Below are 23,029 nucleotides of genomic sequence, written 5' to 3' on the forward strand. Positions count from 1 at the left end.
GATCAATCCAAAACAACCTTTACAATTAAATGGGAGACAATATTCTTATAGAATGATGTTGTTTGGGCTCTATATAATGCCCTTGCTATCTTTCAAAGAGTGATGATGGCCATCTTCCAAAATCACTTGCATGATTTCATAGAGGTATACATGGATGTCTTCTATGTTTATAGCCTAATTCGTGAGGATTGGGTACACTTGGATCAGTGCTTTGATTGATATTGAAAGTATTGGATCTCCCTCAACCTTGACAAATGCATCTTTGGAGTCTTTTCACAAGTTATTTTGGGCCACATTGTCTCTGCACAAGGGATAGCAACAAACCTTGCCAAGATTGAGGAGATTGCAGCTCTAATAGCACCAACTAACCTCAAACAATTGAGGGGATTTCTGGGCCATGTGGGATACTATACAAGGTTCATTGTACACTTTGCAACAAGCCATCCCCCTTGCATAAGCTCTTGAGGAAAGATGTAGAGTTTACGTGGACTATTGATTGTGAAGAAGCCTTTAATACTCTAAAGTAGTGTTTAATTGAAGTACCTATCCTGCAACCTCTTGATTGGATGGAGGAATTCCATGTGCACACTAATGCATATATCAAAGGGTTAGATGTAGTATTATGTCAAAGATGCTCCTCAAAGCTAGATCAGCCTATCTACTACGCAAGCCATAAGGTCACTAATCAAGAAAATAACTACATACTGATGGAGCTAGAATGCCTCGCTATGGTATTTACCTTGGAGAAGTTTCAACATTACCTATTGTCAATGCACTTCAAGTTTTATGTGGACCAGGAGGCACTGTCTTTTCTTATGAATAAGGTAGATGTTAAAGAGAAAATGATGAGATGGATCCTTATGTTCCAAGATTTTGACTTTGAAGTGGTTACCAAGCGTGATCACTCCCATGTTTTGGCACGGTTGATCATCTATCGTGAATCCCTCAAGATGAAGAAGCAGCAAAGGATGATCCAAACCTCCCTGATGCTTCCTTTTTTTTTGTCAAAATAGTAGCCCCATGGTATGTAGACATTGCCAACCTCTTAGCCACACAACAATACCCTCCTAGCATCTCTAGTAGAGAGAAGAAGAAGTTTCTATTGGAATCACCCCCTACACTTTGTTAGACGGTGTTTTGTATAAGAGAGACAAAGATAAAGTGTTGCAAATATATATGGCATGAGATGAGATCGGATAGTACTAAAAGCATACCATGATGAGCCCTATGGTGGTAGACACTTTGTAGGAGAAGCAACATCTAGAAGAAAGGCCCTACTCGTAGGTTATTGGTGGCCTACATTACATGAAGATGCCTATGACTACTGCAAATGCTGTTATGCTTAATATCGGATGGGAATGCCTACCAAATCTAGTGCTATGCCATTATAGCCCATCCTTTCCCTAAAGCCGTTTGAGAAGTGAGACAATCTAGTGCTATGCCACTATAGCCCATCCTTTCCTTAAGGCCGTTCGAAAAGTGGAGCATCGATTTCGTGGGCCCAATCAACCCTCCAACCCGAAGGATGCAGAATTGATACATCTTGGTATGTATGAACTATGTGACAATGTGGCCCTGAAGACAAAGCTCTCAAACAAGATGAAGGAAATAGTATGGCCTTGTTTTTGTACGAGAATATAATCACTCGCTTTGGTAGTCCCTCAGAGCTGGTTAGTGATAGAGGCACCTACTTTCTGAACAAGATTATGGAAGAGGTGATAGAGCTTTATAAGATCCATCACCATCGCAAGCCCACACCCTACTATTCGAGAGCCAATGGCCAAGTTGAAGTTACCAACTACATCCTTTGCTTGATCATGACAAGGAAAATTAGTGCACATCGTCATGACTAGGATGATCAACTTACAAAGGCCCTATGAGCATACAAAACCTCCTATAAGATTGCTACATAGAATAGATACCTTTCGAGCTAGTGTATGACACAAAAGCCATCTTTCCTATCAAGTTAGAGTTACCCTCTTTGTGAGTGGCTATCATTGAGCACTTAGGAGATAATGAGTCACTACAGTGCCACATTTTACACTTAGAATGTCTGGACAAAATACGTTGAATGGCCTTACAGTGTATGGAAGCCATACAGACTCGATGAAATGCTTACCATAACAACTTCATCAAGCACAAAGAATTCAAGGAAGGTGACCTAGTGCTCGCCTATGATTCGAGATTTGGCAAGTTTCCAAGCAAGCTCCTCCACCAACAATGTTGGATGGACCCCTATAAGATATTTGCTATCAACCCTAATGGCTTTATCAAAGTGCAAGCCATGGATGCCTCTAAAGATCCCTTCCTAATGAATGGTTATTTTTTGAGGAAGTATTACCCTCCCTGGGGATCTTGACAGTCACATTCGACAACCCTTCCTCCCTTTGCGTCGATTGTTTGGTAATGTCTTGCATATTGCTATTGATAGCCATCATTTTGATTTTCATGAGCTGGATGAGGCCTTCTGTCCCCTCAGTTCCACCTCCTATCCCTACTCTGCTACCTTCTCATCGAATCCCACAGAGGTAGCATGGATGGTTCTGATAAGTAATGTTTTAGTTATATGAGAAAGAAATAAAATAAAATAAAAAAGAACAAAAAATTAAGTATGGGAGAAAAGGACGTCGATCCTGTCATGCCAGACTACTCAAGAAAACTTGGATGATATCTTAATCTTCTCAAAAGATCCAAAGGAGTATGAGCACTATGTAAAATTAGTTTTGGAAAAGCTCAAAGAAAAATGACTATATGCAAAACTTGAGAAGTGTCTTTCCCATCAAACAAAAGTAGAATTCTTGGGGTACAATGTCTCCCAGAGAGGAATCTTCATGGATCCCAAGAAGATTGAGACTATTCTTGACTGGCACATACCCACTTGTGTCCACGATGTCCAATGTTTTCTTGGCTTTGCCAACTTCTATAGGATATTTATTAAGGATTACCCAAAGATAGTCACACCACTCACCAGACTCATAGGAAACTCAAAGTTCTCATGGACCCCAGAAGCCAAGAAGGCCTTCCAGACCTTGAAGACTGCTTTAACCACTGCTCCAATTCCAATCCACCCAAATCCTATCAAGCCATTTTTCTTAGAGACCAATGCACCTACGGTCCCGGGTTGTGGGATTCTTCATATCCTATCGAGTCCTATTGTCTATACCTATGGTCCCAGGTTGTGGAATGTTTCGTATCTTGTTAAGTTATCATTGTGCCTTGTGCCGCTACATGGGATTATCTTGTAATCAAAATTCTTATAACAAATCTTGCATCTAGTCTAGCCTCTCGAGCACAGTCTAGTGCTCCCATAACAAACCCCCCCCCCCCCCCCCCCCCCCCCCCCCCCCCCCCTTTCCCCAACCTTTACCCTCCCACCTAATGCCCTTAGTCCTACTCCCCACCTTTACCCACCCACCCATGGCCCAAACCCCTTGGTCCTACCCCCACCACATAAAACCCCCCTACCTTGCCTATCTATCCCCCTCCCATCCGACCCATTTAAATCCCCCCCTCCCCATTTTAAAATCCTCCCCCATCCTTTGTGGCCATTACTAGTGGGGTTTTCTTCGCCTTTGTTGTTGCATGTGGGATTTTGTGTGGTTGTGAGCATATTCTTTCAAGTATCGTTCACGCGTGAGGATGTGCATAGGGTCTCAGCCGTCCTCCCAAGGTGTTGTTGTTGTACACATGCATTGTTCTAGATCTCGTTACATGCATTTTCTACAATTTTAAATTGTTAAAAATACCAAAAATATTTTAAAGATACATTAAATTTTAATTAAATCTAAAAATTTTCCCAAAAAAAACTTGAAATTTTTCAAAAACTCATTGATATCTTTGTTCACACATTTTAGTTGAAAATTATAATTTAAAAATAGAAAACAAATCAAAACCTAATAAAACCTTAAAATTTCATTAAAAATTCAAAAAAATATGTAGATTATCCAAAAGTCCAAAAATTATCCAGGACTCTTTTTTCACCATTTTCTTGTTGTTTGCACAAAAGTAAAATCCAAAAATCCATTAAAAATCAAATTAAAATGTTAAAAAATAAAATATCTCTAAGAAATCCAAAACAAATCTAGAAAACATTTAAAAAAATACATGTGGTGTTTTTTGTATTTTTCCCTTATGATGTATATTTCTAGCTTAGTGGGATTATCTTTAGGATTGCTTGGAGGCTCATTTTCTCCACGTCCATCAATTTTTGGTGTGCCAATTCAAATTAAGGTGCATTCATACACCCTACTAAATGTATTTTAAATTTTATTTTATTTTTATTACACCCCAACCACACTTAATGGTTAAAAGAAATTTGTTGATCACTTCTTTCATACGCATTTGCACTCCACACACGCCAATTTAGTTAATATAAAATCAACCCAGCGTTCACATTGCACGTGCTTCATGTGCTAATCACGCACAATTTTTAATTGATAATAAAATGAGCAAGTCGTCACTCTTGCACATGTTGGCAAAAAAGTCCACCAGAACTCTTTTTTCACCATTTTCTTGTTGTTTGCACAAAAGTAAAATCCAAAAATCCATTAAAAATCAAATTAAAATTTAAAAAATAAAATATCTCTAGAAAATCTTAAAAAAATCTATTTTTTTAAAAAAAATACATGTGGTATTTTTTGTAATTTTCCCTTGTGATGTATATTTCTAGCTTAGTGGGATTATATTTAGGATTGCTTGGAGGCTTATCTTCTCCACGTCCATCAATTTTTGGTGTGCCAATTCAAATTAAGGTGCATTCATACACCCTACTAAATGTATTTTAAATTTTATTTTATTTTTATTGCACCCCAACCACACTTAATGGTTAAAAGAAATTTGTTGATCACTTCTTTCATGCGCATTTGCACTCCACACATGCCAATTTAATTAATATAAAATCAACCCACCGTTCACATTGCACGCACTTCATGTGCTAAACACACAAAACTTTTAATTGATAATAAAATTATCAAGTTGTCACTCTTGCACGTGTTGGCAAAAAAGTGCTAAACACACAATAAATTGAACTAAAATGAGCATGCATTTAGAGACCCATGGAGTCAAGATCAAAGGCCGAGTTCATTTAAAGCATCATCAAATGTAATCAATTTTCCTAAAGGATAAAATAAACTACAATTTTCTTTTTAAGGTTTATCACCTAATAAAATTTCACCCATTGATAATAAATGGTAAAATCCACCTTCCATTTTATCTAAACCCATCCTCACTACACATCTATCATCTAATTAATGAATGTGATATGTGGGAAAGAGGGATACACAGTTGATTTGTCAGTCCATGTTGATAGGTTTTGGTCTAGTCCTGGTTTAGTTGTATCAAGAGTGGTGTAGTTTTTGGTATTCCTTTTGCTTTGATGGTCACGATGATGTTGTTTGGGATATTGTATGTCTATTTCTTTTCATTTTCTTGCTTGATATAGGGATTATGATGCTTTATTGTTGCATTTCATGAAGCTATCAATCGCACATGTGGATTGGTCATGTCGAATTGTTTCTAGGATGTGGTTTGCTTGGGGTGGTCTTTTGTGTTATGGATGAATTGATCCTCTATTAAGATCTTATTGATTCTTTATTTCCTTATTTTGTAGGCCTCTTTTGTGTCTATTTGTGGTGTGTATTTTTTTTCTATCTGAATGGCACCCCGAACTTCTCCTCCAATCTAGTATATTCTGTTGGTTAGTTGATATTATTCTCAGCTGACAACATTAGACCTTATTACCAAGACTGGGCTCTCTTAGTTTATGGATATCTCATTGCCACTTATTCCTGATGATCCCACCCTCTGTGATGAATTTTTAACCTCACACAGTAAGCAGCTTGGCTTTGATTGAGGCAACATTGTTCTAATGTCACCTCGAGGATTGGGAAAGGCTTTGTCTCTTCCCTATTGTGGGGAATATTTTCTAGCATCTCATCAACTCATTTCCAATGCTGATATTCTAAAGCTCTCACAAAGACAGACTAAAGAATTATTGGGTGTCAAATGGGTCATCACCACCTCTAGGGTTTGTCTCCATGATATCTGATCCTTTTTTAAAATAGCTATGTCAATTCCTTAAGGACAAGTTTATTCTGCCAAGACTCCATCCAATTATATGTTCAAGGAGCTATTTAAAACTTATAGAATGGTACTTAAGGACATAACCGTTGATTGGAGTTCCTATCTCCTAGCTAAAATGGATCAACATTTCATGAGGTGGAGGGTAATGTGACTATGAAAGAAATTTCACCACCTCTTGATAACCCTCTAGTAGTTCCACCTCCTTCTAGGATTCTAAGCATATTCATGAAGATAATGACTCTCCTCCTCTTGTGGTCATTTAGAGGAAGCACTTAAGTAGCAAAAATAGTTCCTACATATGTTCTTCCAATGCCAATCCCTGATATGTCGAGTAGTACCCTTCCTCCATGTCCCATAACTCCAAATTTATTCAGAGCACACAAAGATGGTAGTTTGGACATACCAATTCCCTCTCTACATCACCTAGTTTTAGGAGATGCTATACCTTTCCTTTGTAAGGATATCCAAAGTTCTATAAAGATCTCAATTACATCTTGTGTTTAGCAATTGTATCCTTCTTTTCATGAGGAGATGCAACACTTCGAGGAGGATTTACATAAGGTTACCACTGAGCTTGCCTCCACTAAGGAAACTCTTTCTGATCTTTTCAAGCAAATGGAGTTATTAAGTTAATAGAAGCCCCAAAAGTGGAAATTTCCTATTTGCAAGCTCAATTGACTGAAGCAAAAGCTTGAGTAGCTACTACCAATGAGGGTAAGGACCATCTTTTTCAAGAGACCTAAGAGCTTAAAGCTTTAATTACTGCCCAAATAGTGGTATTAAAATTAGCCAATTATACAGTTGAGAATCAGAATACCAAGATAGAGAAGTTAAAAGAACAAATGTTTCAGCTATGCTCCATTCCTTCAAGTCCCAATGTACCATTAGTACCATCCTTTATCAGCTACGAACTTGCCTACTCTTCAACGTCAAGCTACTTTATGTCCTTTATTCCAAGCTAAAGTGGAAAGACTTCAATCCTCTAGAATGGATCTTCTATGGTCTTATTTTGAGCATTTTCTCAAACATATTCTGCTAGATCACTCCTTCTTTGTACACTATTAGCAAGAAGAAGCTAGCTTTTTACATGAAGCTATCCACTATGGATTTGCATCCTTCATTGATGATTTATTTTATGGATGTACTTGTTGGATTGACTTTTACTGAAATCTATATTTTCCATTCTCCCTTTTTGGGGTGTCGTTCACATTTATCTATGTTATATGTGTGTTTGTGTTGTGTACGTGTGTGCTTGACATGTATTTATCTAGAGCTATGGTTCGAGAAAATGGGATGAATTGGAAGATGTTGGATTTATGGATATAGAAGATAAAGTTTTGAAGAATTGCAAGGGGACTGAAAGAACCTCTTATATCCTTTACTAATTTGTTTGGTTTTATTTTGAAAACTAAGGATTGGTTTATACTTTAAGGTGTTTTCCTCTCATCAATCTGTTTGATAGATCCAATTCTTTTAAAGATTGATGGGGTTGAGGTTTTCTTGTGGATGCTAATTAATTGTTGTTCAAGAAAGTGGTGTTGAACTAGTTTTTGGGCTTTGTATTCTTTCTTATTTCAAGGTCATAAGGACGCTCCCTGATTAAATGTGGGGATATGTTGAGAGCTGAATTGACTTGTTTTTTGGGCTAATTTTTTTTTGTTTTTGTGAGGTGAATGGTTGATTTTGAGGGTTTATTGATTGATTATGTTGATTTAGAAGTGTTTTGTAATGTGTTGGGATGGGTTATGTTTGAGAAGCTCATGATGGTTTTTGGTTGAAATATGATATTTTGATATGTTCTATAATATGTTTGTTTGGTTCTAGTAGGGTCTGTTTTGATCAGCTTTCTTTCTATTTGTGAGATTGGGACTGTGAATGAGTCTTTTGAGAAATGATTGAGAATGTTTTGAATGTTTTTGGATGGATTTAAGTGGTTTTTGAATGAGTCACTATGCATTGGAAGATTGTGGATAGCCTTATCTATTTGACTATCACTAGGCCAAAAGACCTAAACTACACAATTGGTTTGGAGAGTCAATTTATTCAATTTCCACAAAAGCCACATTTGGATGCAATGTGACACACATTGTGCTATGTCAACTCTACATTTGACTATGCTTTATTCTATGGCGTACGTGTACCATTAGAGTACATTGTTATACAAATACAAATTGGGCTAGTAGTATTTTAAATTGGAGATCTACCAATGGTTTTCTTTGGGAGTACTACTATTACTAGGAGTAGCAAGAAACAACCAACAATTGCCTTTTCTAGTACTATAGAGGTAGACTACGCAGGTATTGCAATTGCAGCATGTGAGGTAGCTTGGTTACACAAGCTCAAATTATATTTTTATTGGATACTCTTTAGATTAGAAAGAGTATCATTGTTATAATCGTGTCATAAGTAAGTTCAAAGTGAGCAGGGATGTTTTTTTAAGTAAATGAGAAGTTGGTATGCATCTAATAGTGATGGCATTGGATGATGATGATGATCATGATAGTTATGTGCAGAAAGAAAAGCAAAATCACAAAGCCTTAGTAGACTAGAAACATCATTCAATGCTATACCTATAGTTAGCCCTTGGTCTAGGAGACTAAGGAGTAGTCCCACATCTTCAAGTGCATCTACTAGTGTTGCAAGTAAAGATGAAGGGAAGAAAAAAGTGTCAATTATGGTAATGATACATTTAATAGTCATTTGGGTTTTGATGGAGATTTGAGTGGCTTAGAGAGTTTGGATTATGAGCTTGGTATTCCTTCAGTCTTCAGGACGGTAGGTATATAAAGAGTACATGGTAATGTAAAGGCTTCTCTAAGTGATCTAGTGGTACACCCACACGTCTAGCAAGGTCAAGTACCATGTTAAAATGTTTAGTTTTGAAGGTTATGTAGCTCAACATTATGCTTATATGATGAAGGTGGTTGAGGATAATGAGCCCACTTGTTTTGAGGATGTTGTTGGTCACGCTTATTGGGATGCAGTAATGAATGAGGAAATGGCTACATTAGAGGCCAACAAGACTTGGGATCCAGTACCATTGCCTAAGGGAAAGAAAGTATTTAGTTGTAAGTAGGTCTAAAAAATCAAGCATAATGTAGATATTTCTATTAGCAATTATAAGGCTAGATTGGTTGCAAAAGGTTATGCTCAAATATATGGCATAGATTATGAAGAAACACTCAGTCCAATTGCTAGGATGGCAACTATTAGATGTGTAAATGCTTTGATAGCATCCAAAGGTTGGAGTTTGAAGAAAATTGATATAAAGAATGCCTTCTTGTATGGTAAACTAGAAGAAGATGTATATATGGAGCATCCAGTAGGTTATGAGGACTTAGAGCATCCCACAGATCTGTGGAAGTTAACAAAGATGCTCTATGGGTTGAAGCAAGCACCTAGAGCATGGTCTAACAAGATCAAAGAGTATCTTGTCAACATTGGTTTTTATGTTTCTAATGATGATTGCTCACTTTATATGAGAAAGGGAGATGCAAGTGACAGTGATAGTGAGATTATTGAAATCAAGGATATTTTAAGATGAATAAAAAATTTGAGATGAAGCATTTGGGTGAGCTAAGGTACTTTATGGGTATTGAGGTGATCAGACATGGCCCCAAGGAATGACACGGGGTTTGCCAACTAGGGTCTCTCGAGTCTGCCTCGCAACGGAACTTATCCGGCCGTTCCCACTAGGATCGACCTGAAGTCCGGGTTCCTAGAAGTCGAGTCTTCCTAACAGCCTTCTAGCGTCGGTCGATAGCCACTCCACTTTGCGTAGATACAACTGGACCAAGGCAGACTCATACTGCACTTGGTTCAAAGAGAATGGGAAACGAGAGGGATGCATCGCTCAACCTCTCTGCCCGTAAGACATAGTCCCATTTCGGTCCCCTAAAACGGCATGAATCAGGTTTTTAACTTACAAGTCCTAAGGTCCTTGTCTATCTAATGTTCGCATCAAATAAATTCCATTGAGGAAAGCTCTCGGCTAACCGAGACCACCCTACCGTAGGATGGACACGATGGTCATATCAACCACGCTTCCCTCGGGGGTTGTTTTAGTTATCTAATTACCTACCATATTATGTTTGACTCATAAAAGCAGCTTCCTTAATTAACCCGTTAGGGCACAGACATGAAGACAAGATAAAACAAGATCAAACACTTCCTTAACTTATCTTCAGATTAATGTTTGTCTTCCGCCCATATAGGAGAATTAAGTGTCCCTTTTTGCCTCCGCAGAAATAATCCTTCCGTATCCCAAAAATAAAAACCCGAAGGTTTATCCTACCAAGATTCTGCCTTATAACTAGTATCAAGGCCTCGAGATCCTATCTCGAGTCACGTAGAACACTTGTGTAGGGTCCGGAGGCATTGGGATTTATGGCAAGAGCCCCCCCAAGCACCCAAGCGTCCTCCTATGCCAAGTAATTTCCACGGAGAGACCTCTCATAGCGGGTTCGGTCAACATTCCCGGCGTGGATTCATAACCCCCTTGGTTAGGGTTTGGCAGTTTGCGGGGGGGTAGCTAGTGCCATCATTCCTTAACTATCCCTTTAGGAAATCATCCATAACTGAAGCAACTAGCCTAATAACATTTTCTAGGAAAAACATCCCTTTTGTTCCCATGACAATTTATCCTTACAGTTCTCGCCATGAAAATATAATCACTTGGATATTCATTCAAAACCACAACCAATCCTTAAGTATCCTTTCGGAAACAATCAAGCTGAAACAACCAGCCTAACATCCTTTAATTAGGAAAACATCATTTCCTAATCCAACAAGTAACCTGTTTGCTTACTAACCTCTTTTCCATCTTAAACAAGGTCAACCCTCATTAGAAACATCAATGGTAAACCATCTCAACAAGTCCCTTAAGCCACAGTTGCTTTGGAACTTAGCTTATTCCTACTTAAATCATTTTCAGTCTTGATGTACTACCTCCCTAGGGTTTACTCTCCCCCTTGGGATCTAGGGTTGCTCAAGGAACAACTTTAACGGTTATCTTCTAGATCTTTTTAATGATCTATGTGATTTCACCTTGACCTTTATTAATCATGGCTACCTATTTAGGGTAGAAGATCAACCCACCTTAAGCCCTTTAATGGAAAATACATGCATTTATGTTTTTCATGATACGTCGGATTAGAGTCTAACTTGCCCATCTTCTCTGTAAGACAACCTTTAACTTATCCTACAATTTCAAGGCTAACATACGAAACTTGAATTCAAGCACATCAATGTACGTTAAAATTGATGCAATCTTCCTATGCAACCTTGACACGCTTCGTGTTATATTTTATGAAAATTTTCTTCAATGCATCATCTATTGTTACTTGCTTTTCGGTCTCCTTTCCTATTACTCATCTAATGTAACACTAATGACTTTTACCTATTTTATGCATGTGATTCTACCTCTATTTAAGAATTCAAGTTGCGTAAGAAGAATCTAAATCTTGGTACAACCTGGATATGAGCTATAGTTGCCGGGGGGTTGGTGGTATTCATGTCTCTGCTTGCATTGGATATGTTCCTAGCTCTGTTTGCAACTTCAACACTTGTGCTCCTTGTAACTCGTCTCTTGGGTGCCATCCTTGTGCGTTCTTGGTCTTGCAACCCTTGAGGTAAATCGAGCGCTCTTGCCTTGGCAGAAGGAAGTGGTACTAAGGCCAATCAATGTGACTTCAAACATGCATAACTCTTCTTCTTCTTTTACCCTCTCCCCAAATTTTTTTCCTTCTATCTCACCCTCTCCATCTCATAGTCTTCTCTCCCTCTCTCTTTCTCTCTCACTCTTGTTTTACTTCTTCTTCTCCTCCACTCTCTTCCTCTTCTTCTTCTTCTTCTTCTTCTCCTCTCTCTCCCTCTTCTTCTCCTTCTTCTCCTTCTCTCTCTCCCTCTTCTTCTTCTTCTTCTTCTTCTTCTTCTTCTCCTTCTCTCTCTCCCTCTTCTTCTTCTTCTTCTTCTTCTTCTCCTCTCTCTCTCTTCTCCTTCATCTTCTCATTCTCTCTCTCCCTCTTCTTATTCTTATTCTTCTTCTCATCTCTCTCCCTCTTCTTCTCCTTCTCTCTCTCCATCTCCTCCTCCTCCTCCTCCTCCTCTCTCTCTCTCTCTCTCTCTCTCTCTCTCTCTCTCTCTCTCTCTCTCTCTCTCTCTCTCTCTCTCTCTCTCTCTCTCTCTCTCTCTCTCTCTCTCTCTCTCTCTCAGCGCTGATCACAGGAGGGGGGGAGATTTTTTGACGACGGGGGCGTGATGATGCAGGCCAAGGCAGGGGCTACTTTCGATAAGGAGGGGGGGCTTGCTGCAGTAGTCGATGAGGGAGGGGAGGACCGCCTTATATGGTGGAGGGGGAGGTGGCTTATGGGGGGGAGACAACGCCACCCTCCATCTGGGGGGCTACATGCCCCCCCTTCTCTACCTCTTACTCACTCACTCACTCTCTCTCCCCGCCATGCACACGGTAGGGGGAGAGAGAGGGAGAGTAAAAAAGAAAAATTCAAAAAAAAGTAAAAATTTTGTGAAGGGGGGTGTTCTCATGGGGGGAGGCATGGGGGAAGCACGGGGGGGTTATTATACTAATCCTCGATATATAAGAGACCTTGAGATGAAATTTCCAAGGGATAATGTTTGTAATTAAACTAACCAAGATGTTCTTTTATTGCGAGCAAGGACCACGAAACTCCAAAGGGGTTATCTTGAATAAAATTCTTGTTTAGATTCAATCCAACTAGATCTTGGAAAAGGAAATATCCAGGAGACTATTGGAAACTATTGCCACTTACACTAATTTTGCCAATTATGCTAATTTTCCTCGATGTTATTGTTTTTGGAAAGAAAAGATTTGTCTTGGAAATAAATTTGTTAAAAAGTTTATGTATAATGCATTCAAAATAAGATGTTTGTGATTGTAAGTTAGTACAGATCTTTCCTAAAGTCATCAGGCGAAAAGATGGATGAGTGAGTACAATTTGCCAATTGAAGTAGTATTCCGGTGAGCATAGAACACCGATTGGTGTAGTGTTCTTGATGGCGGTAGACCTCCCCAAGGCCATCGTGAATAAAACATACTCCAAGGGGGTTTTCCTTTTTTTTTTTGTTTTGCTTTAGTGAGTTTAGACCAATCATGATGTGAAAGGTCTTGTCATAGTAGGAAATTCTAGGCAGCAAGAGGAGGTGAGGATACCAGGGGGCTCTGATCATAAACTCATTAGGCTCTTACGAACTGCCAACTACCCTTTGATTTCCAAACTCTATTCTGGAAGATCCAATACTAGCTGGGGATCAAAACTTGGAGACAATAATACCTTTGAACAAGAAAATATTTGAAAAAATTCATTTTTTTGAAAGGAACTATTAAGAAGGAATTGCTTTACTATGTTTTTGTGTCATGAATTAAAGGGGTGTAACGAATTTGTATCAGGAGATAATTCAAAGAAGTTGTTTTTATATGTTGAACCTAAAGTGGTAGGTAATTAGGTAACTAAAAACTACTCTCTTGAGGGAAGCGGGAGGATGGACCCTTGACCGGATCCAGACCTATGGTTGGGTAGTCTCGGTAAGCCGAGAACTTTCCTAAGAAGGAATAAAAATCACATTTTTTGATAGACCATTAGAGATAAGGAAGCTTGACTTGCATCACTTTAGAACCTTGGGTAGAAGGGATTAAAGTGTCACATTCCATTCTCTTGAACCCAGCACAACGTAAGTCCGCTTTAGTCAGAAATTCCTATAGGAGATGGAATCTCAAACCACTAGATTTGATTAGAAAGATTCAGATTGATCCTCATGGAAATGGTTAGAACTTTCACTATGGGGTAGACTCAAGCGAGACTAGTTAGCAAACTCCGAGGGTTTTCATAAAAATCTCGGACGATACTTCCTAGGATATCTCTTGATGGAATACTAAAGATGTACTGCCAAGGAAATCTCGGGCGGGCACATTACATGAGGCTATACATAGAGATGATAGTCACTCATGGGATAGGGCTATGTAGTCAGAGTTTGACTCCTTATTACTAACCATACATGGGATTTGGTCTATTTTCCTAGTGGTAAGAAGGCACTACCATGTAAGTGGATATATAAGTTGAAAAGTATCCCTGGACACCCCAAGCTTGCTTAAAAGGCCAAATTGGTAGCTAAGGATTTTAAGCAACAATGTGGTGTTGACTTTGATGAAGTCTTTTCTCTTGTGGTCAAAATGATAGCCCTATGTTTGGTACTAGTGTTGGTTGCTCACAGCTAGATGTCAAGATTGTGGGAGAGAAGGAAGGAGTCTCGCTTGAAGCTTTCTTGCTTGCACAATGGGGGAAGACACACAAGGGTGGAGGCTGAAAACAGTTTTCCTCTTCTTAGTTGTGTAAGCCAAAAGAACTCAAGTACAAAGAAATAGAAGAACCCTAGATATGGGTCTCAAACCAAACTCAACTAACTAAGGTGGCATACTAACTGAGCCACGAACTAGAGTAGATAAGGATAGCTATCATGTAGCTATTATTCAGGGGCGGTGTACCAACCGCGTCTGCAACTGACAAGTCGGTGACATAAATATACAACGGTCACCCTGGCGTATCACGAGTGGAGCTCGATATCTCAACACTCCCCCTCGAGCTCAATCCCAATTCCTGCACACCAAGCAGGTCTCTGAACTTGCGCAGCTTCTCTGCGCCCAATGCCTTCGTGAATATGTCAGCTACCTGATCCTCTGTGCTGACATAAACTAGATCAATAAGACCTAGTAAAACCCTCTCTCGCACATAGTGATAATGCACCTCAATGTGCTTTGTTCTAGCATGATAGACTGGGTTATTTGCCAAGTGTATACTACTCATGTTGTCACAATAAATGACAACTGGCCCATCTGTAGACTGATGCATATCATAAAGTAGCTTATGCAACCAAGCTACCTCACATGCAGCCATTGCTGCACCCCTGTACTCAGCCTCTGTGCTCGACAAGGCAACTGTAGGCTGTTTCTTGCTGCTCCAAGTGACTGCAGCACTCCCAAAAGAGAATACATATCCACTGGTAGATCGTCTATCAGAAATACTACCAGCCCAATCAGCATCAGTGTATCCATGCAACTGTATCTGAACCCCAGTCTCATAAAATAGTCCATATTGCAATGTGGACTTCACATACCTAAGTATGCGTCTAGCCGCATCCAAATGTGGTTTCCTTGGAGCCTGCATAAACTGACTTACCAATCCAACAGCATAGCTCAAATCTGGCCTGGTAATAGTCATATAAATCAAACTTCCTACTATGCGTCTGTACATAGTAGGGTCTTCTAGAAGCTCACCTGCATCTGTGCTCAGCTTCACATTTTGCTCCAAAGGAACTGAAATAGGCTTACAGCCTGTCATCCCATATTTGGACAGCATGTCCAATCCATACTGCCTCTGCAAGAGCTTTATCCCACTTGGTGATCTAATCACTTCAATGCCCAAGAAATAACGCAGCTCTCCCAAATCCTTCATCTCAAACTTCTGCTTCAATAGCATTTTCACATGAAGGATATCTTCATCACTGTCACCTGTCATAATCAAATCATCAACATAAATGACAAGCAGCATAATACCTTTCTCTGTTTTTCTCACATAAAGTGAGAAATCTGCCTTGGAAATCTGAAAGCCAATAGTGACAAGATACTGTCCTATCTTGTCAGACCATGCTCTAGGTGCTTGCTTCAAGCCATACAAGGCTTTCTTCAACCTGCAAACAAACTCAGGATGAACAGCATGCACATAACCTGGTGGCTGCTCCATATAGACCTCTTCTTGCAAATCACCATGCAAGAAGGCATTCTTTACATCCATCTGATGTAAAGACCATCCCTTTGATGCAGCCATAGCAATGACTGCTCTTACGGTTGCCATCCTTGCAACCGGACTAAATGTTTCTTCATAGTCAATGCCATATGTTTGTGCATACCCCTTGACTACTAATCTTGCCTTGTATCTGTTCACAGAACCATCAGCATTGTGCTTCACCTTATAAACCCACTTACAGCCAATTGCATTCTTACCTTTAGGCAAAGGTACTAACTCCCATGTAGCATTTGCTTCCAAGGCATCCATTTCTTCATCCATGGCTTTCTCCCATTTTTCTTTTCCCATGGCTTGCTCAAAAGATGTGGGTTCTGGTTCCTGTATCACTTTGACCATATATGCATAGTGAATGGCTGTAAATCCATCATATTTCAGCCTATCCACAGGATACCTAGCTCTTGTAGACCTGCGCAAAGTAGGTTCACTCCCAGGTGCTCTCAAAACATCCCTGGTCTTCCTTACTCCAGGTGTAACAATAGAAGGAATACCCAACTCATCATCAATGCTCTGTTCTGAGCCACTGGATTCACCATCCACATAAGAGTGACCTGCATTCACATCAAACATGGGCTGATCTACCTTCTCTTTTCCTTTTCGTGATACCTGCATACCACTATCTGCATTGCTTTGAGAAGATTCTCCTGATCTCAATCTGCCTGTCCATGGCGAAGAATGTGAACCACTGCTAGAGGACGCTCCAGGTCCACTAATATTTTGTGACTGCTGCTGTGAATTCTGTGTAGCATTACCATTTTGTGCATCTTCATCATCAATCACATTTACTGGTCTATACCAGCTACTCATCTCATCAAAAACAACATCTCTGCTCACTGTAAACTTACGAGTAGAAGGGTTATAGCATCTATACCCTTTTTGCTGCAGAGAGTAACCAATAAAGATGCACTTCTCAGCTTTTGGATCCAACTTGGATCTCAGCTCATCTGGCACATGTACATAGGCAATGCAACCAAAAATTTTCAAATGAGAAATATCTGGTTTCCTACCAGTATACCTCTCCTCTGGAGTCATTCCATGTATTGCTGCAGTGGGAGTCCTGTTCATTATGTAGACTGCTGTAGCAACTGCTTCAGCCCAATAAGAATCTGGCAAGTCTTTTTCATTGAGCATGGCACGAGATACCTCTCCAATATGCCTGTTTTTCCTTTCTGCAATTCCATTTTGTTGTGGGGTATAACTGCATGAATATTGCTGCTTTATGCCATGCTCCTGCAAGAACTTTGCAAACTCATTTGAGAGGTACTCTCCCCCTCCATCTGACCTTAGGCATTTTATCTGCAAGCCTGTTTCTTTTTCAACCATAGCTTTAAGAATTTTGAAATGCCCAAAAACTTCACTTTTCTTTTTCATAAAATACACCCAAACTTTTCTGCTATAGTCATCAATAAAACTGACAAAATAATGACAGCCTCCAAGAGATGCAGCTTTAGTTGTCCACACATCAGAGTGAATTAATTCCAATGGCTTCTCACTCTCTTGAACATGTCTAGGAAATGGTTTCCTTGCCTGTTTTCCAAACTGACAGGCTTCACATACCTTATGCATTTCTGCAACCTTGAATTTGGGCAATCCTGCAACAATATTTTGGGCCTGCATTGATTTAAGTCGCTGTACATTAACATGACCAATGCGTTTATGCCAGATATCAATATCTGCAACTACACCGGTCCCATGTGCAAACATTGCTGCACTCAATTCAGACATGTCTGCATCCAATGTAAACATTCTGCCCTTCTTCTTTCCTTTTGCTATCAAGCGACCTTTATTTTTCATATCCTCAACAAAGCATCCATGAGGATTAAATCTGACCTGCAAGCCCTGTTCAACCATTTGACCAACTGAAACCAGATTCTTGGTAATATTCGGGACATGAAATACATCGGACAGGTATTTCTTTTTCCCACCCTGCATAGACAAGGGAATTTTTCCAATCTGCACAATAGGATGTGCAGTATCATCACCAGTCTCCACAAATCCTGGTTTTTCCATTTTCCTTGCATCCTCCATCCATTCTGCATGACCTGTCATGTGGTTTGATGCACCTGAGTCAACATACCATACATCATTGCTTTCTTCTGCACTTGTCATAGAATTGTTCATGTGCTGCACCATGAACAAATGCTCATTTCTGTCATCACCCTGTCTACTAGAAGATGCATAATTCCCTTGTTGCAGTTTTCCATTCATGATGTCATTCTGCTTTTTATAGCAGTCTTTAGCCATATGACCCATTTTACCACAATAGTAGCATTCAACATTACTGTTTGCATTTTGGCCTCTTTGCCATCCACCACGACCTCTTTGGCTCCCCCTGCCTCTAGAGTTACCACGTCCTCCTCCATAGGACTGGTTTTCTTGAGTTTGCTGCATATTCTGATTTCTGCCACGGCCTCCAAATCGGCCTCCTCTACCTCTGCCTCTACCTCTTCCAGCATTTGAGTAGAAGACAGCTTCTTTTGAAGTTCCTCCTGAAGAAGATGCACCACCATTTCTCTGCTCCTCAGAAATTAGAAGAGCAATCAACTCCTCAAAATCAGGAAATCTTTCACGAACTGAAATGGATGTCCGAAACTGTGCATAATCCTTTCCTAGACCATTCAAGGTCACGGAAACTAAATCATCATCTTCCACTGGCGACCCAATGGAAGCAAGTGCATCTGCAATCTTCTTCACCTTCATGTGGTAGTCGTTGATGCTCATATTTTCTCTTTGTACATTGTGCAACTCTTGCTTGAGCTGCATTTTCCTGGCTTGCGTATTTGTGCTATACATTTTTGACAAAGTATCCCATGCCTCCTTTGGCGTACTTGCATCCTGAATATGCACAATCATAGAGTCTGAAATGCTGATAGACAGCCAATACATAACTTTCCTGGCTCTCTCATGCCATGTTTTAAATGCCTGCATTTGTTGTTGATTGGGAACATCAGGAAGAACTGGTTCTTCTTCATTTCCTGCAACAAATTCCCAATATCCTTTTCCCATAAGGAAATTCGTCATTCTAAACTTCCATGCCTGGAAGTTGTTCTTGTCAAGCTTTTCAGTGACTATCTGTGAAAGAGAATCAGACGCCATTACAGAATACTGCAAGAAATTCTGTCACTGCAAAAAAACACAGCTTCACCCTCACAAGGGCAAATCTGCAAAACTAGCAAAAGTGGTATTTGACCACACAGTCACTTCCTAGTGACGATTTTGCATAAACAGGAACCAAGGATGATTCTGAAACTCCCAATGTCTCTGCGCACAAGCATACGATGCAATTTCTACAGTAACTTTTCACCGACCTGTAGAACAGTGGTCGCACAGCATAAAACTGAGCCTTTTCCTGAGTGCGTGCAGAAAACTTCCGTCTGCAAAACAGGCCCCGAAATGGCCTCAAATCAAAAAAACAAGGTCGCCAAGGGCTAAAGCCCTCTCCCGCAGCATATACTGCCCTCTTGATTCACCGCGAAGGGCGTCTCAACCTGAGACAATGCACTCCTGCAATTTCCGGCTGTGCTACCTGCAGAGATCTGCTCCCAAAACAGGAAATGAAAGCAACACTGCTCCTCTTACCAGACCACCGCGAGCTTGGCTTGCTTTCTTGAGCTCCTTACCACGAACAAGGCTCTGATACCATGTCAAGATTGTGGGAGAGAAGGAAGGAGTCTCGCTTGAAGCTTTCTTGCTTGCACAATGGGGGAAGACACACAAGGGTGGAGGCTGAAAACAGTTTTCCTCTTCTTAGTTGTGTAAGCCAAAAGAACTCAAGTACAAAGAAATAGAAGAACCCTAGATATGGGTCTCAAACCAAACTCAACTAACTAAGGTGGCATACTAACTGAGCCACGAACTAGAGTAGATAAGGATAGCTATCATGTAGCTATTATTCAGGGGCGGTGTACCAACCGCGTCTGCAACTGACAAGTCGGTGACATAAATATACAACGGTCACCCTGGCGTATCACGAGTGGAGCTCGATATCTCAACACTAGATCTAAACCTTTATTAGATGGATGTAGAGATGAGGGATTTTTTACATGGGGACTTGCATGATGAGATCTATATGCAGCAGCCTAAGAACTTTGAAGAAAAAGGCAAGGAACACCTAGTGCGCAAGTTGAGAAAGAGTCTTTATGGCCTTAAGCAAGCACCTAGGGAATGGTACCACAAGTTTCATGCTTTTATGCATTCACAGGGATATAGCCATAGTGCTATGGATTTGTGTTTATATATAAGAGGGCTCATGATGGGGCAGCCTTATGATTTTGGTACTCTATGTGGATGAAATGCTTATTGTTGGGAGAGTTCATGATGAGAGCTTGGTGCCTTAAAAAATTAGCTCAAGAAGAGCTTTGAGATGAAGATCATGGGATAGGCCTCACATATTCTTGGGATGGTAAGCCTATTGGCTATTCTCTACCTTTTCATATGGAGGTTAGATAGGCCAATTGTCCAAAGTCTTTTGAGCAAAAGGCCAAGATGGTCAAGATCCCTTATGCATCCTCCATGGGTAGTTTGATGTATGCCATGATAACCACTTGTCCTGTCATAATATTTGCAGTGGGAGTTGTAGCACGCTATATGGATACACTTGGTAGATGGCATTGAGATGCTATCAAGGGTATCATGAGGTACCTAAAGGGCATAATAGCTATATGCATATGTTATGGTGGCTAGGATATAGGAGTTGTGGGATACACTAACTCTAATTATGTAGGACATGAAGATAATAGGAAGTCCATCTCTAGCTATGTCTTCACATTTACTTGAGGTGATGTTTCTTGGATGTCCAAGGTGTAGAAATGCATGGCCCTCCTCTACCAAGGTTGAGTATGTTACAACCATTGAGGCTTGCAAGAAGCCTCTTTGGTCAGGCCATTTGGTGGCAGATCTTAGTATTATTGATGCAGTCCCTACACTGCATTCGGATCCTATGAGTGCTGCTATCCAGTTAGCTAAGAATTTGGTCTTCCATATGAAGATAAAACACATTGAGATGTGTTACTACTTCATTAGAGAGATCATTGAGGATAAGTTTGTTGATCTTGTCAAGATTTTAACTGACCAAAATCTTGCAGATTTGGTCATGAAGAGTCTCTTAGTGGAACACTTTGCCTTTCTTAGGAAGTTAATGGGCATTGGATAAGATGATGCCTATTCTCATCCTGTTATACTTATGTACATTTGTACTTTATCACTTTTTCTTATTCTCACCTTGGTAGGGACACATTTGCCTTTAAGTGGGAGGTTGTTGGGGGTAAAGGTGCTTGTGTCTAGCTGCTTGTATATTACTACACTGATAGTATCCACACATCTGTATGCTATACCTAGTAGGCGCCCACCACCATCATTTCATTCTTTATTTTTTCAGTGATGTTTGAATAAAGGGAGGGCTAGTCACACATTGTGAATGTTAGTGTTCCCACATCTTATGTGTGTCTCTCTCTTGCTCTTGCTCCTTCCACCATAGCTCTTGCTTCCACTCACGTGATTCCACTCTTTGGGCTCACTCTCTTCAATCTTATTATCATTAAAAATGATAATATGGTTGCATATTATCTTCTTGGTCTCAGAATCCCATAAGCAATACCTTGTTTTTTCTTACTCCCATATTAAAAAAAAATGTGTTTTTCCTAGACTTAGAATCAAGCTTACTCCACTTATTCTTAGGTATACGCAGCCACTCTGACACATAAGTAATCATAAGTAGGCCTCTTTTCAAATCGTTACTCCTCTAAAATGTTTCCATTCAATAGCTTACTAGGGGATCTATTAATCAAGTATACTACTATCCTTACAACTTCAACCTAAAATCCATTTGTAAGTCCAATATTAGAAAGTAGACAATGGATGGACCTCACCTAAATGGTCATATTTATATTTTTAGCCATACCATTTTGAGTAGGATTTTTAGGAAAAATCAATTATCTTTTGATACAATGGCTTGCGAAAAAGTTTGTAAAGGTATGCGAAGTGTATTCACCACCATTGTTTGTCAAGTGCACTTAAGCTGTTTGCATGACTAATCCTTTGCAAATGCCAAGAACATTTGGAATGCATATAACATATTACTCTTCTTACAAAGAAGGTAAGACCAAACCTTCCTAGTGGGAACATCTATGAGAATGACAAAATATGAAGCTCCATCTAATGAGACCATAGACATAAACACACATAAATCACTATGAATTAAATCCAAGTACTCTAGTACCACCAACCTCTCATGAGATAATTTAACTTATTTACTAAAAAGTTAATGCTCACAAAAACCAAGTGAAATTTTTTTAAATATAGAAGATAATTCAAATAGCACAAAGCCATTATTCTATTAGCTAACATGTTCTCCAAACTATGATGCCATAAAGAAACTAATGGTTGTTTGGTGACAACTACAACATGATCGTCAACCCCAAAAATATACAAAGGATACAAAGTTCTACATTTATGTCCTTTGTCAATAATAGGAGACCATTTGCAAAATTTTCATATATAATCTCCAAAGTTCACCTTATAACCATACTAATCATTGTTGGAATAAACACCAATGACCTATAGTTGGGTGGGCACCCCTTGCATACGTATACACTTTACAATCATATACAATTGTAGACAACAAAGAATATGAGTACCATTCATTTTGTACCCTCATAACTCTCTTGTGTTATTCTCTCTCTCAATCCTCTTGCATATCATACCTTCTATCTCACATCCCACCATTACTTTTCTCTCAATTGGTATTAAAGTAATGTTCAACGTTAGATATTTGTGGGGGCTCCTTCTAGGAGCAAAGAGCGTCTGTGATGAGATCACCTGAAGTGATGTTTTGTGACACATGATTGATTGTCACAATAAATGGTAAATGAAGTACCTTTGTTGTAGAAGTCCAGTTCTTGCATCATTTGTATGATCCACAAGCAATCTTTGGCTACAAGAGAGGTAGCTACATATTTGGCTTTGGTGTGGTAGACAATGTAACAAAGGGGAAACCACTGATGGTCAAAACCTTGTTTGTTGAATTTGTCTTCTAAAGAAAAGATTGAATATTTGGGAAAGAGATGGTTTCCCTATTCAAATAATAATTTCTCTATCACTTATGGAATGGCCAAAGT

Source organism: Lygodium microphyllum, chromosome 25, assembly GCF_053477565.2.
Source record: "Lygodium microphyllum isolate KBCC chromosome 25, Lygodium_microphyllum_v1.1.10, whole genome shotgun sequence".
NCBI classification, from domain to species: Eukaryota; Viridiplantae; Streptophyta; class Polypodiopsida; order Schizaeales; family Lygodiaceae; genus Lygodium; species Lygodium microphyllum.